Source organism: Triticum aestivum, chromosome 3B, assembly GCF_018294505.1.
Source record: "Triticum aestivum cultivar Chinese Spring chromosome 3B, IWGSC CS RefSeq v2.1, whole genome shotgun sequence".
In the NCBI taxonomy this organism is placed as follows: Eukaryota; Viridiplantae; Streptophyta; class Magnoliopsida; order Poales; family Poaceae; genus Triticum; species Triticum aestivum.
In genome coordinates, this window is record NC_057801.1 from 781,483,979 (window position 1) to 781,496,022 (window position 12,044).

General features: G+C 45.5%; 1 pseudogene; it reads right to left on the reverse strand.

The window, feature by feature from the left end:
• The window catches only part of LOC123067897 (ABC transporter G family member 53-like), a 55,621-nt pseudogene that overhangs the window by 26,172 nt on the left and 17,405 nt on the right, over positions 1–12,044 (reverse strand).

Sequence of the window (12,044 nt, forward strand, 5' to 3'; positions counted from 1 at the left end):
GTGTACCAGGTTTGGTGCGATGAATTAGTTAGTACAGCACACAATTAAAAAATAAACTGTATAAAAAGGAGAAAAGACTGACTAAATAATCTCATCATGTTCTTCTATGATATATGCTTATTATGTGATTATAGTAGAGTCTTCGTTCTTTGCGAACCTTTCTTGTTGAGGAATCAACATCAGCCGGTAATCGTAGCCATGCAGAGAATGCAAGGGACTCGTAGACGGTCACATTTGGTGAATGGATATCATTCTGCTCGCAGTATCCTGACACACGAGCAAAAGTTTCTTGCTTCTTTGGGTAGCCAGATATTGTAATGTTGCCCTCTACATATCCACTGGTCTTCCTCCCAGCCAGCACATCCATCAGTGTGGTCTTACCGGCACCACTGACACCCATGAGAGCTGTAAGCACACCTGGCCTAAATGAATCACTGATACCCTTCAACAGTTCCAATCTGTCCTCTTTCACACCTTGTGCTTTGACTTCCTGCATTTTTATCGGATAAGCCATTATATACGATGGTATACACATAGGTTAATTTGCACAGTGAGCATGAATATGTAGGAAATTTTGTAATTTTAATATTTCCGTTAAAAAGGAATACCTCTGTCATGTGTACACTATATCTTATTTCTTTGAATGTGAAGGAGAGAGGTGTAAAAGGCACTAGTAGAAAAGAGGGCTTTGGTTCAGGCCGGGTCAGCCCATTAGTCCCGGGTCTAGCTCACCTCCTATGCACATGAGGTGTTCGATGAAATGCCCGAGCCATACTAGTTAACCTTTCTCCTCTCGAAACACGACCTCCGAACTCTATTTTTCCCGAGATTTGTCTAGGTTTATATTAGCGGCCCGTCACGCCCCGTCGCCGTCTTCACTGTCGTTCAACCTGGCAGTCGGGTCGGGTTTGCCCGGGTCGAGGTCTACCAAACCCATGCCCGATTACTAAATGGGTCTACCCAGTCGCCCACGACCCTGCCCATGGGCGAAGGATCAGACCCATGCCCGAACCCGATGGGTTACCCATCGGGCTGCTGTATAGTGTTCTTGTAAAGTGTACAACAGAGTAGTGGCAAAATTCATACAACAAATATTGGTTCACACAGTGGCAAAATGCACAAATAGCTTCAGTTACTAACCATCGATGTGAATATATAGTAGAACAGCTAGAAAACACAATACCAGGAAGGCAAATACAAGGTTCAGGAGCACAAATAGCATCACAAATACATGGTGCAGGTCTTCAGAAGCACAAATACAAGGTTCAGGAGCAGAGATACAAGGTTCAGGTGCACAAATAGCAGCAGAAATACAAGGTTCAGTAGCAACACAAATACAAGGTTCAGGTTGAGTAGTTGTGTGCCAACAAGCTAGCACTAGGAAGTAGTAGTGTAGCAGCCCATGGATAAATGTAAATAACAGCAGGTAGTAGTGTAGCACGCCGGTTCGTCGGCCTTCTCGTCGCAACCAAGCAGCAGCAGCAACATCATACAATCATGTTTCAAGCTTCAGTTAGGATGGATTGATCATCAACCTCCTGAAACATAAGAAAATAGAAGCATTCAAAGTAAAGAACAAGATTTGCATTAAAATCTAAGATTAAAAGGCATGCTAAGTTGCTAAAAGAAGAATCTGTTACCATCATTTCTGTGTCATCCTTAAGAACAGTTTCAAAGTCTGCAAAGAGAGTAGAATTGCAATCCCCTGATGCATAGATTTAGATATTAACATATAGCAAGGAAATAATATTGTGTATGGAAAGAAGAGTCATGATTGAAATAGATTATCACCTAACATGTCTGCACGGGATCAAGCTTGCATACACGTAAGAGCTTCGGTCATGTTTGGTGCAAGTGAACATCTATGTGCACTTAGTATTCTCCCAGTAGTACTGAAGGCAGATTCTGACGCCACAGTTGTTACAGGAATGGCTAGTATATCATGAGCCATTCTTCGCAATGTAGGATACTTGATACCTGCATACTGCCACCAATTGATGATGTCGAGACCCTCTGGCCTATGGATAATTTCCTCTTCCAAATATAAGTCCAGTTCTGTCCGCACACGAGAAGCACTCGTAACAGGCTTCGAGGACATATATTGTTTAAATATATTCTCCATATCATCTACTACAGCACCACCTTGGGTAGAAACACTCCTACCTACCTGTGACTCCGAGGTACCCACACCACCATCAGATGCTTGATATTCTAGCAACAAATCACCCATTAACTTTCTAATTTTCTCCACTTCTGTAGTTGCATGTTCAAACCCATAGAGAGAGCCAAACAAAGCTTGCAACATATGAAGCTTATATCTTGGATCAAGGACTGTTGCCACAGACATAAGACCATGGACATCTTTCCAATACTTCTCAAACTTCGTCTTCATTTCCTCAGACATCTTTTGCAAAGGAACATGCTCACTAGTAGACCATTTTCGTATTGCTAGACGAATAGAAGATATTTTGGGGAAGAACAGATTTGTGGTAACATATTTAGTCCCTGAGAATAGTTCAGTGATCTCAAAGAAAACTTGTAGCCTATCACAAAGTTCTTTTGCAAATTTCCAATCTTCTACGGTTGGGCAACAATTGAATAGGAGCTCACGTGTTCTTAGTTTCTCGAACACATCAGTGTATAGTAATGCAATGGATATCATTTTATATGTTGAATTCCACCTAGTCTTGCAATCCAAAAACAACCTTCTAGAATAGTCAATGTTTAGAGTGTGTGCCATCTTTTCAAATTTCTTGTGCCTTTTAGGTGTGGCCTGCCAAAATGCAACACTATCGCGGACTCTAGCAATACCTTTCTCCATGACACTCATTCCATCTTTCACAATCAGATTAAGGATATGTGCACAACAACGCATATGCAGATACTTACCCTCCAACATAAGGGATTTAGTATCCAACTTATCTATCAAGATATCGATAGCCTTGTCATTAGATGTGCAATTGTCAAGGGTGACTGTGGATAACTTCCTCTCTAGATGCCAATCAAGAAGACATTCATGCAAAGCTTGACAAATAACTTCACCATTATGTGGTGCTGGTACATATGCAAACCTAATATACAATAAACATCCAGGTTCAGCTTCACAATCATTAACAAAATAGTTCAGATTCATAACGATACCTTGGGTCGTCTTAGCCTCGATGCCATCTGTACCCTCTGTTGCTTGTGGAGTGGATGACTTATCATGTTGAGTTCCATGCACGGCTGAGCTTTTCCACTCCCGGCGCCGAGAAACTATCCACTGGTGAACTCATCTATACAAGACCACATAAAATTACTTAGTTGAACTCATCTCTCATCTATTATACTGATGTAAACTGAATAGAAAAGGTTGGGAATTGTTCTACTATTGCAACCTTGGTGAGACAGAAGGAGGGCGTGGTGATGGCCTCGGTGCTGCTCCGGCGCGATGATGGCCTCGGTGCTGGTCCGGTGCGGTGAAGCCCTGGAGGAAGAACGAGGATGGCGGCGGTGCTGCTCCGGTTGGACGGGATCGATGCAGAGATGGCGGCCTTGCTGCTCCAACGCGGTGAGCCTGCTGCTCGAGGGATGCAGGCGGAGGTGGTGCTTGGCCGTAGATCTATCAAGGATGGAGGCGGCCTGCAAGGGGGATCCTACGTCCCCACGAGGATGGAGGCAGCGGGGATCCTATGGCCCAGGAGGATGGCGGCCGCGGGGATCCGGCAGCCTGCGACGGTGTCGGACAGTGGGCGGCGGCGGCGGCTTGCCGATGGGACTGGGAGAGGGTGAGAGCGAGACTGCAGGAGTGGGGCGGCTAGGTTTGTGCATTGTGGCTGCGCGAGGAGTGGTGAGTGGAGGTCGGGGTTGGCTTCTCTGCCTCGTAAAACCTAGGTGCTGACTTACTGGACTGGGCCGGGAACGGTGGGCTGGACTGTGGGAGGCTAGCCTACTACTACTATTTAGATATAAATGGCCCACATGTCAGCTAATTGGGCGACCCATGGGCAGGACCTTGTACCCATGCCCTACCCGTGACTAATCGGGTTACCCATCGGGCTTACCCATGGGTGAATATGCCGACCCATACCCTACCCATTCGGGTCAGAAATCGTACCAAGGCTAAGGAGTAATGTGGCGCAATGTCTTGTCAGTTTCGAGCTGGTGTTCCCACCATCCTTCTTCAATATCATGACACGCGTCCTAGTTCATCTAGTCGACAAGATTGTCATTCTGGGGCCCGTATTTCTACACAATATGTTCCCCTTTGAGAGGTTCATGGGAGTCCTAAATAAATATGTCCGTAACTGTGCTAGGCCAGAAGGAAGCATCTCCATGGGCCATCAAACAGAGGATGTCATTGGGTTTTGTGTTGACTTCATTCCTGGCCTTAAAAAGATAGGTCTCCCTAAATCACGGTATGAGGGGAGACTGACTGGAAAAGGCACGCTTGGAGGGGACTCGATAATATGCAGGGACGGATATTCTTGGTCTCAAGCACACTACACAGTTCTACAGAACTCTACCTTGGTGACCCCGTATGTCGATGAACACAAGAACAGTCTGCGCTCCAAACACCCGGAGCAGTGCGACGACTGGATTACATGTGAACACATCAGGACTTTCAGCAGTTGGTTGGAAACACGTCTCAGAGGTGACAAGACTGTTTGTGATGAGCTGTACTTGTTGTCCAGGGGACCATCTTTGACTGTATTGATTTACAAAGGATACAAGATAAATGGGAATACATTTTACACGAATGAACAAGATCAAAAGAGCATCAACCAAAACAGCGGTGTCCGCTTTGATGCAGCAACCAAGAGGGGAAAGGACACATATTATGGTTACATAGTGGACATATGGGAACTTGACTACGAACATGTAAGGTCCCTTTGTTTAAGTGCAAATGGGTCAATCTGTCAGGAGGCGGGGTACAAGTAGACCCACAGTACGGAATGACAACAGTTGATCTGAAAAATCTTGGGTACACTGACGAACCGTTCGTCCTAGCCAATGATGTGGCACATGTTATCTATGTGAAGGACATGTCTACCAAACCGAGAAAAAGAAAAGATAAGGAAGCGAATACATCATATGATGAGCCAAAGCGCCACATAGTTCTTTTAGGAAAAAGGGACATCGTGGGAGTGGAGGGCAAGACAGACATGTCTGAAGATTATGAAAAGTTTCATGAAATTCCTCCCTTCAAAGTCAAGGTTGACCAAAGCATCCTGATAAACGATGAAGATTATCCATGGTTACAGCGCAATAAGCAAATGACACAAGCGAAGAAAAAGTGAAGACTTTCTCCCGCAACTATTATGATGATACCATGCCAACTATGTAACAGACGAGTATGATACCATTGTCCGTTTTGTACATGCACATGCTATGTTTGTGAAATTATGATACCATGCCAACTTCCAACTTTTTCAGAGTTCATTTGAAATTCTTTAATGTCTTATGGTTTGGACCTTGTAATACCATTAATCCCGGTTCGCTCCTTGTCAACTATGTTCTCACCGAGAACACTTAAGAGGGCAGCCACGTGGGCCATTGGTCTCGGTTCGTCTGGACCTTTTGGTCCCGGTTCCACGCACGAACCGAGACCAATGCGCCTCGCCCCTGGCCCATGACCATTAGTCCCCGTTTGTGCCACAAACCGGGACTAAAGGGTTGGTCCTCATTGCGGTCAGAGTTTAGTCCCACCTCGCCAACCGAAGGGTGCTCACACCGGTTTATAGGCCCCTCCCTCTCTGCCTTGTTGAGCTCCTCTCAAAGTGAAAATAGATGCCCTTATACAAGGAATTTGACCTAAATTCATACTGAATTTCTCTGAAATTCATAGAAATTTATTATGAATTTAGGTTGAATTTTCTCTATGGGCGCATCTATGCTCATTTTTTAGTAAAGTTAATCACAAACTTGTGATTCAAACAAATTTAAAAGAATTGAAATTCTAACTATTTAAGTTTGAAAACTAATGGCACTAACAAAAAGTTTATAATTTTTGTGACTTAAAAGAAAAATAATTAAAAATAAAATTTAATAAATAAATAAAAATAGCAACAATAAGTATTTTGTTGTAAGTAGAAACAAAATAAAATAAATAAAGCAACAAAGAAAACAAAAAAACAAAATAATTTTTCTAAAACTAATGGCACTATCAGAAAGTTTATAATTTTGCTGACCTAAAAGCAAACAGAATTAAAAAATAAAGCAAAAAACAAAAGAAAATAAATAATGCAAAAAAGAAAACAAAAAAACTAGAAAAAAACTTTGAATTTTAAACACAGTAATTTTAACTATTCAAATTTGAAAACTAATGGCACTAACAGAAAGTTTATAATTTTTGTGACCTAAAAGAAAATTAATTAAAAATAAACTTTAATAAAATAAATAAAAATAGCAACAATAAGTATTTTGTTGTAAGTAGAAACAAAATAAAATAAATAAAGAAACAAAGAAAACAAAAAAACAAAATAATTTTTCTAAAGGTAATGGCACTAACAGAAAGTTCATAATTTTGCTGACCTAAAAGCAAAAAGAATTAAAAAATAAAGCAAAAAGCAAAAAAAAAATAATGCAAAAAATAAAACAAAAAACTGGAAAAAAACTTTGAATTTTAAACACAGTAATTTAACTATTCAAATTTGAAAACTAATGGCACTAACAGAAAGTTTATAATTTTTGTGACCTAAAAGAAAAATAATTAAAAATAAACTTTAATAAAATAAATAACAATAAGTATTTTGTTGTAAGTAGAAACAAAATAAAATAAATAAAGCAACAAAGAAAACAAAAAAACAAAAAAGTGCCACCTACTGGGCCCCCACGGCCTGAATACGACTAGAAACCCTACCATGGGCCAGGATTCAGGCCCGTAGGAGGCCCAGTAGGCCTACAGGCACACAGCGTACGGTTAGGCCCGAAAGCCTACAATTGAGAGGAGCTCGAGAGGATGGGCGCAACAGCGCTTATAAACCACTCTCGAGCTCTCTCAGCTAGCGAGGTGGGACTAAACTTTGGCCGCGACGCGGGCAGCACAGGGGCCTTTGGTCCCGGTTGGTGGCACCAACCGGGACTAAAGGGGAGCATTGGTCCCGGTTCATGGCACCAACCGGTACCAATGCCCTCCTTTAGTCCCGGTTGGTGCCACCAACCGGGACCAAAGGCCGCCGCTTCCCGTCCTTTGGGCTGCCAAAAACTGGCCTTTGGTCCCGGTTGGTGGCACCAACCGGGACTAAAGGGGGCATTGCTCCCGGTTGGTGCCACGAACCGAGACCAATGGCTTTGCTATATAAGCAAACACTTAGCATTTTTCAGTCATCTTTGCAGTTGCCTGCGCCGATGCCGCCGCCAGGCTGCCCGATTCACACCCCGCCGACGCCGTCGCCGCCCCCGTCGCCGCCCGCGCCCCGCGCCGTCACCACCCCGCGCCGCCCCAATGTCGTCGCCGCCCCGCGTCGCGCCCCAACGTCGTCACCGCCCCGCGTTGCCCCGACGACATCATCGCCGCCCCGACGCCGTCCCCTGCCCAGCGCGCCACCGCCTCTGCCTCAGGCCGTCCCCTGCCCCGCCCGCGCCCCGCGCCGTCACCTACCCGCGCCGCCACGACGCCGTCACCGCCCCGCGTCGCGCCCCGACACCGTCGCCGCCCCGCGTCGCCCCGACGCCATCGCCGCCCCGACGTCGTCCCCTGCCCCGCGCGCCACCGCCTCTGCCTCAGGCCGGCCCCGACCTCGCCGTCTGCCGACGCCGCCCATAGTGAGCCCCCGCGCCCTACCCTGCCCCCTGCCGGCACCGCCGCCGCGCCATGTTTTTTTGCATATATGTTGATGTAATGTTTTTTTGCATATATGTTGATGTATGGATATATGCTTTGTATGTATGTATATATTTTTCAATTGTAATGATGTTTTAAAAATACATATATACACAAAAGTTAGATTTTTAGAAAAGTTTTATCTATATATGTTCTCTGATTTAGTAAGTATTAGGTTAGTTTCATTTTTAGAAAAGTTTTATATATATTTAGGAAGAAGGAATAGAAGGAAGAAGAAGGAAGAAGAAAAAGTTAAAATATATATATATATATATATATATATATATATATATATATATATATATATATATGCAAAAGTTACATTTTTAGAAAAGTTTTATATATCTAGCTAGGAAAGGAAGAAGAAGAAAAAGAATGGGAGGAAAAAGGAAAATAAGAAGAGGAAGAAAGGAGAAGAAGAGGAGAAATAAATAAGAAGAGGAAAAAAAGAAAAAGAAGAGGAGAAGAAGAAAGGAATAGAGGAGAAGAAGAAAAAATATATTCTTCTTCTCCTCTATTCCTTTCTTCTTCTCCTCTTTTTTTCTTCTTTTTTTCTTCGATCTTCTCCTCTATTCCTTTCTTCTTCTCCTCTTTTTATTTCTTCTTCGTTTTCTTATGTTTTATCGGGTCTGTCATCGGCGATATACCCCTCCCGATAACTTCAACACGAGGGGGGTCGATATAACCCCCTCCCCGATAATATTATTTTCCCATGTACGTATGTCGTCGTTGTCGATATAACCCCCTCCCGATAACTTCAACACGTGGGGGGGGGGTCGATATACCCCCTCCCCGATAACATTATTTTCCCATGTATGTATGTCATCGTTGTCGATATTACCCCCTCTCGACTGTGATAACTTGTACCAAAACTCTGGAGGACACCCAAACCCTAGAAAAAACCATGTCGGTCTCCTACCCCCTCCCGCCGCGCCCCTACCCGACAAACTCTCTCGAGGCCACCCCCTCTCGCTCGACCAAAACTCTCGAGCACACCCAAACCCTAGAAAAAAATGATATCGGTCTCCTACCCCTCCCGCCGCACCCCTACCCTTGAAGCGTTGCCGAGGCCACCCCAAACCCGGAATAAGCTCGTTCTACGTTTGCCACTAATATATCCACCTGCTGTCATGTTTGTGTAATAATTTCCATGTTGTAATATTTGCAGAAACAATGGAGCACATATGAGACGAGGAAGCAGAAGAGGTGTTGGGGGAGATAATCTTAGCCGGAGGTGATATCTTGTCGTATCTTAACAACGATGATGGTCTGGAAGAACAGGGTGAAGAAGCAGGCTACGGTGATCGAAGAATGGAGGAGGAAAGACATGATTATGATGGCTCCGGTGACCCAATGACGGTGCAAGAAGGAGACCGTGATGACGGCTCCGGTGACCAAACCGAGTCCGGCCAGGTATATATATTAGTTAAGCCTGTGCTGACTAGCTAATTGATGCATTCATTGTTTTGGTATATGTACACATATTAATTAACTCTCGTCTTTCTTCTTTTTTCTAGCCCTCCGGATCGAGCACAACTTCGGTAAAGAGACGAGGCCCGAAGAAAAAGTTGCGCTCGGATGAAAGGTTTGAGATCACAGCAATCGCGCGCGACGGCGAACCGATTGACCCATCCGGACAAAGGATGCATTTGCTGCTCAGTGCGGGGTTCTTGTTAGGGACAAGATCCCGATCAGCATCCACCAATGGTATAAGCCTAAGAACACAGACCCTGAGGTGTCTTATGTCAATGATATGCAGAAAGATGATCTTTGGACTGAGCTGGAGGCAAATTTCACCCTACCGCCAGAGAAGGATCCGGAGAAGCCAGTTAAAGAGCAATTAATCAAGTCTCATGCTCTTAAGAAGATGGTAGGCCTATTCAGGAGGTGGAAGAACGAGCTGAAAAGGTTTGTCGACAAAGAAGAGACACCAGAATTCATCGGCAAATATGAGAAGATCAGAGATCACTGGCCCGCATTTGTGGTCCACAAGACATCGGAAAAGAGTAAGAAGATGTCGGCGACAAACAAGCAAAATGCTACGAAGAAGAAGCTTCACCATCGCACGGGGTTAGGTGTCTACCTCAAAGCCCGACCTAAGTGGGCCAAGGCCGAGAATGATCTGCTTGATAAAGGGATCGAACCAGAGACAATGAACCGGCCAGACCGTTGCCGGACTTGGTTCTTCGGGGCTGGCAGAACCTTGGACCCTGTATCAGGGAAGTGCCTTTGGACGGACGAGCAAATGAAAATACCAGTCAAGAGGCTTCAGCACTATATCGATGCAGCGCAGGAAGGGACGTTCGTTCTAGACAGAGAGAACGACGAGCTCACAATGGCCCTCGGGAATCCTGAGCACCCTGGACGGACATGAGGCACGCCAGGCTCCAACTTTGGAAGGTTGGGTTTCCGGACGCAGGCGGTTACAAATGCCAGGAGAGGAGGAAGAAAGTGTAGCAGACTGAACTGCAGGCGCTGCACGCAAGGGTACAAGCGATAGAGGAACGAGAAGCAAATTGCAGCAAACAAACTGCCGAAGCTTCCCCCGAGCTACCCCGCCATCTCAGCGGAGAAGCAGCGTGGCTTCCACCGAGCTGCTTCAGCCGGAGCATGTCTTGACTGCTCCTGCTAGCTACCCCGTGGATGCTATCACGGAGTCTCAAAATTGCCACCTTATGACGCAATGATAGAACTTAAAAGTCAAGGCGGCTGTCGGCTCTGTTCGACCTTTTGAACCCGGCGCAACTTTTCACTGTCGTCCGATTCCAGAAGGATATGCTAAGGTGACGGTGGACGAAATAACGGAGGAATTTGAGGACCTCCAGCTTGACCACCCTACCGGTGAAGGGGAGACTCGGCTGGGTTCTGCTCTGAAGACTCCATGCCTATGGCGGAAGGAGTTCATCAACCTTCTGAACTGGATGCCTCTGCCTCATCCTCCTCCTCCGGCGAGTCAGGGCACTCCGCCTCCTCCACCGCCTCCTCCTCCGGCGAGTGACGATCAGGACACTCAGCCTCCTTCTCCGGCGCGTGGCGACACTCCGCCTCATTCTCCGCCTGCGCCAGCGCGCCCGAGCAGCCAACAACCTTCTCCTTCTCCGCCTCGCCAGCAAGGGCGGAAGAGACCCACCGCCGCCCCGGCTGCTCTGGCGCGTCGTAGTCCTTCTCCTCCGCCTCTTAAGCAAGCACGAGAGAAGATAGATGTAGCCGCTCCGTCTGCTCCGGCGTCTAGCAGTACAGCCAGAGGTGGGAGGCAATACAGATACGGTCCACCTATCAAGCCTCTAGAGAAGTTACCGTACGAGAGGACTGAGGAGGAAAATGCGAAGATCGTGCGGACCGAAGATGAGGACTTCTTTGAAGGGTTGAAAGCAAAGAGACATCCACCTCCGGAGGAGAAGGTAGATCCGGTGAAAGCAAAGCGCACTATCGATGCCCTGAGGAAACCACCAAAGTCTCCGCCGAAAACCAACTATGAGCGCACTACTGAAAAGGCATATCTCGAAGCGGAGCGGTCGGGAAGTACTGGCAGACATCAAAGGTCAAAAGAACGAGCAGCTGCAAAAAAAATTGCCCAGCTCGGCGAACAAGCAAATCAATCGTGCCCCCCGCTCAATGTGTCTAGCAACATCGTCGCTAATGCTCTAGGGACGGTGCCCGGTTATAGAAATCTTAGAGATTACCTGCCTGACGATGTACATTTTGATTTCATGGAGGTGGACGAACACAGATACGAGTACGGGAAGCCTCTCGTCAAAGATGAAAAATCTCTAACAACGATGATGCGAAGATTCCATAATTGGTACATGAAAACCTGCAGAGAGTCTGGGGGGATGAATACTTTGTATCTGAGAATTAAAGAGGAGCACGACCTCGTTGGAAATGACCTGTTGCCTGTTCCATTTGAGGAGTTCTTCGAGTTCTTCAATCAAAAGGCCCTCGATAAATTAACGGTCTTTTGCTACTGTCTGTAAGTACTATTTCTGTCATTAAGTCTCTATATATAGTTCAGATCTTTCATTGCATGTATTTATAATTAATTATCCTCACTATATTATGCAGATTGAAAATCGTCGAGTGCAGAAAACAAGAAATGTATGATATTGGGTTCATTAATACAAATATCATAGATGAATTTCTGGTTACAAAGAACGCCGAAGAGGCTGAGGCCAACTTGCTACAATCGTTGATCAAAAATCAAAACAAAGATTTAATACTCTTTCCTTACAACTTCGAGTGA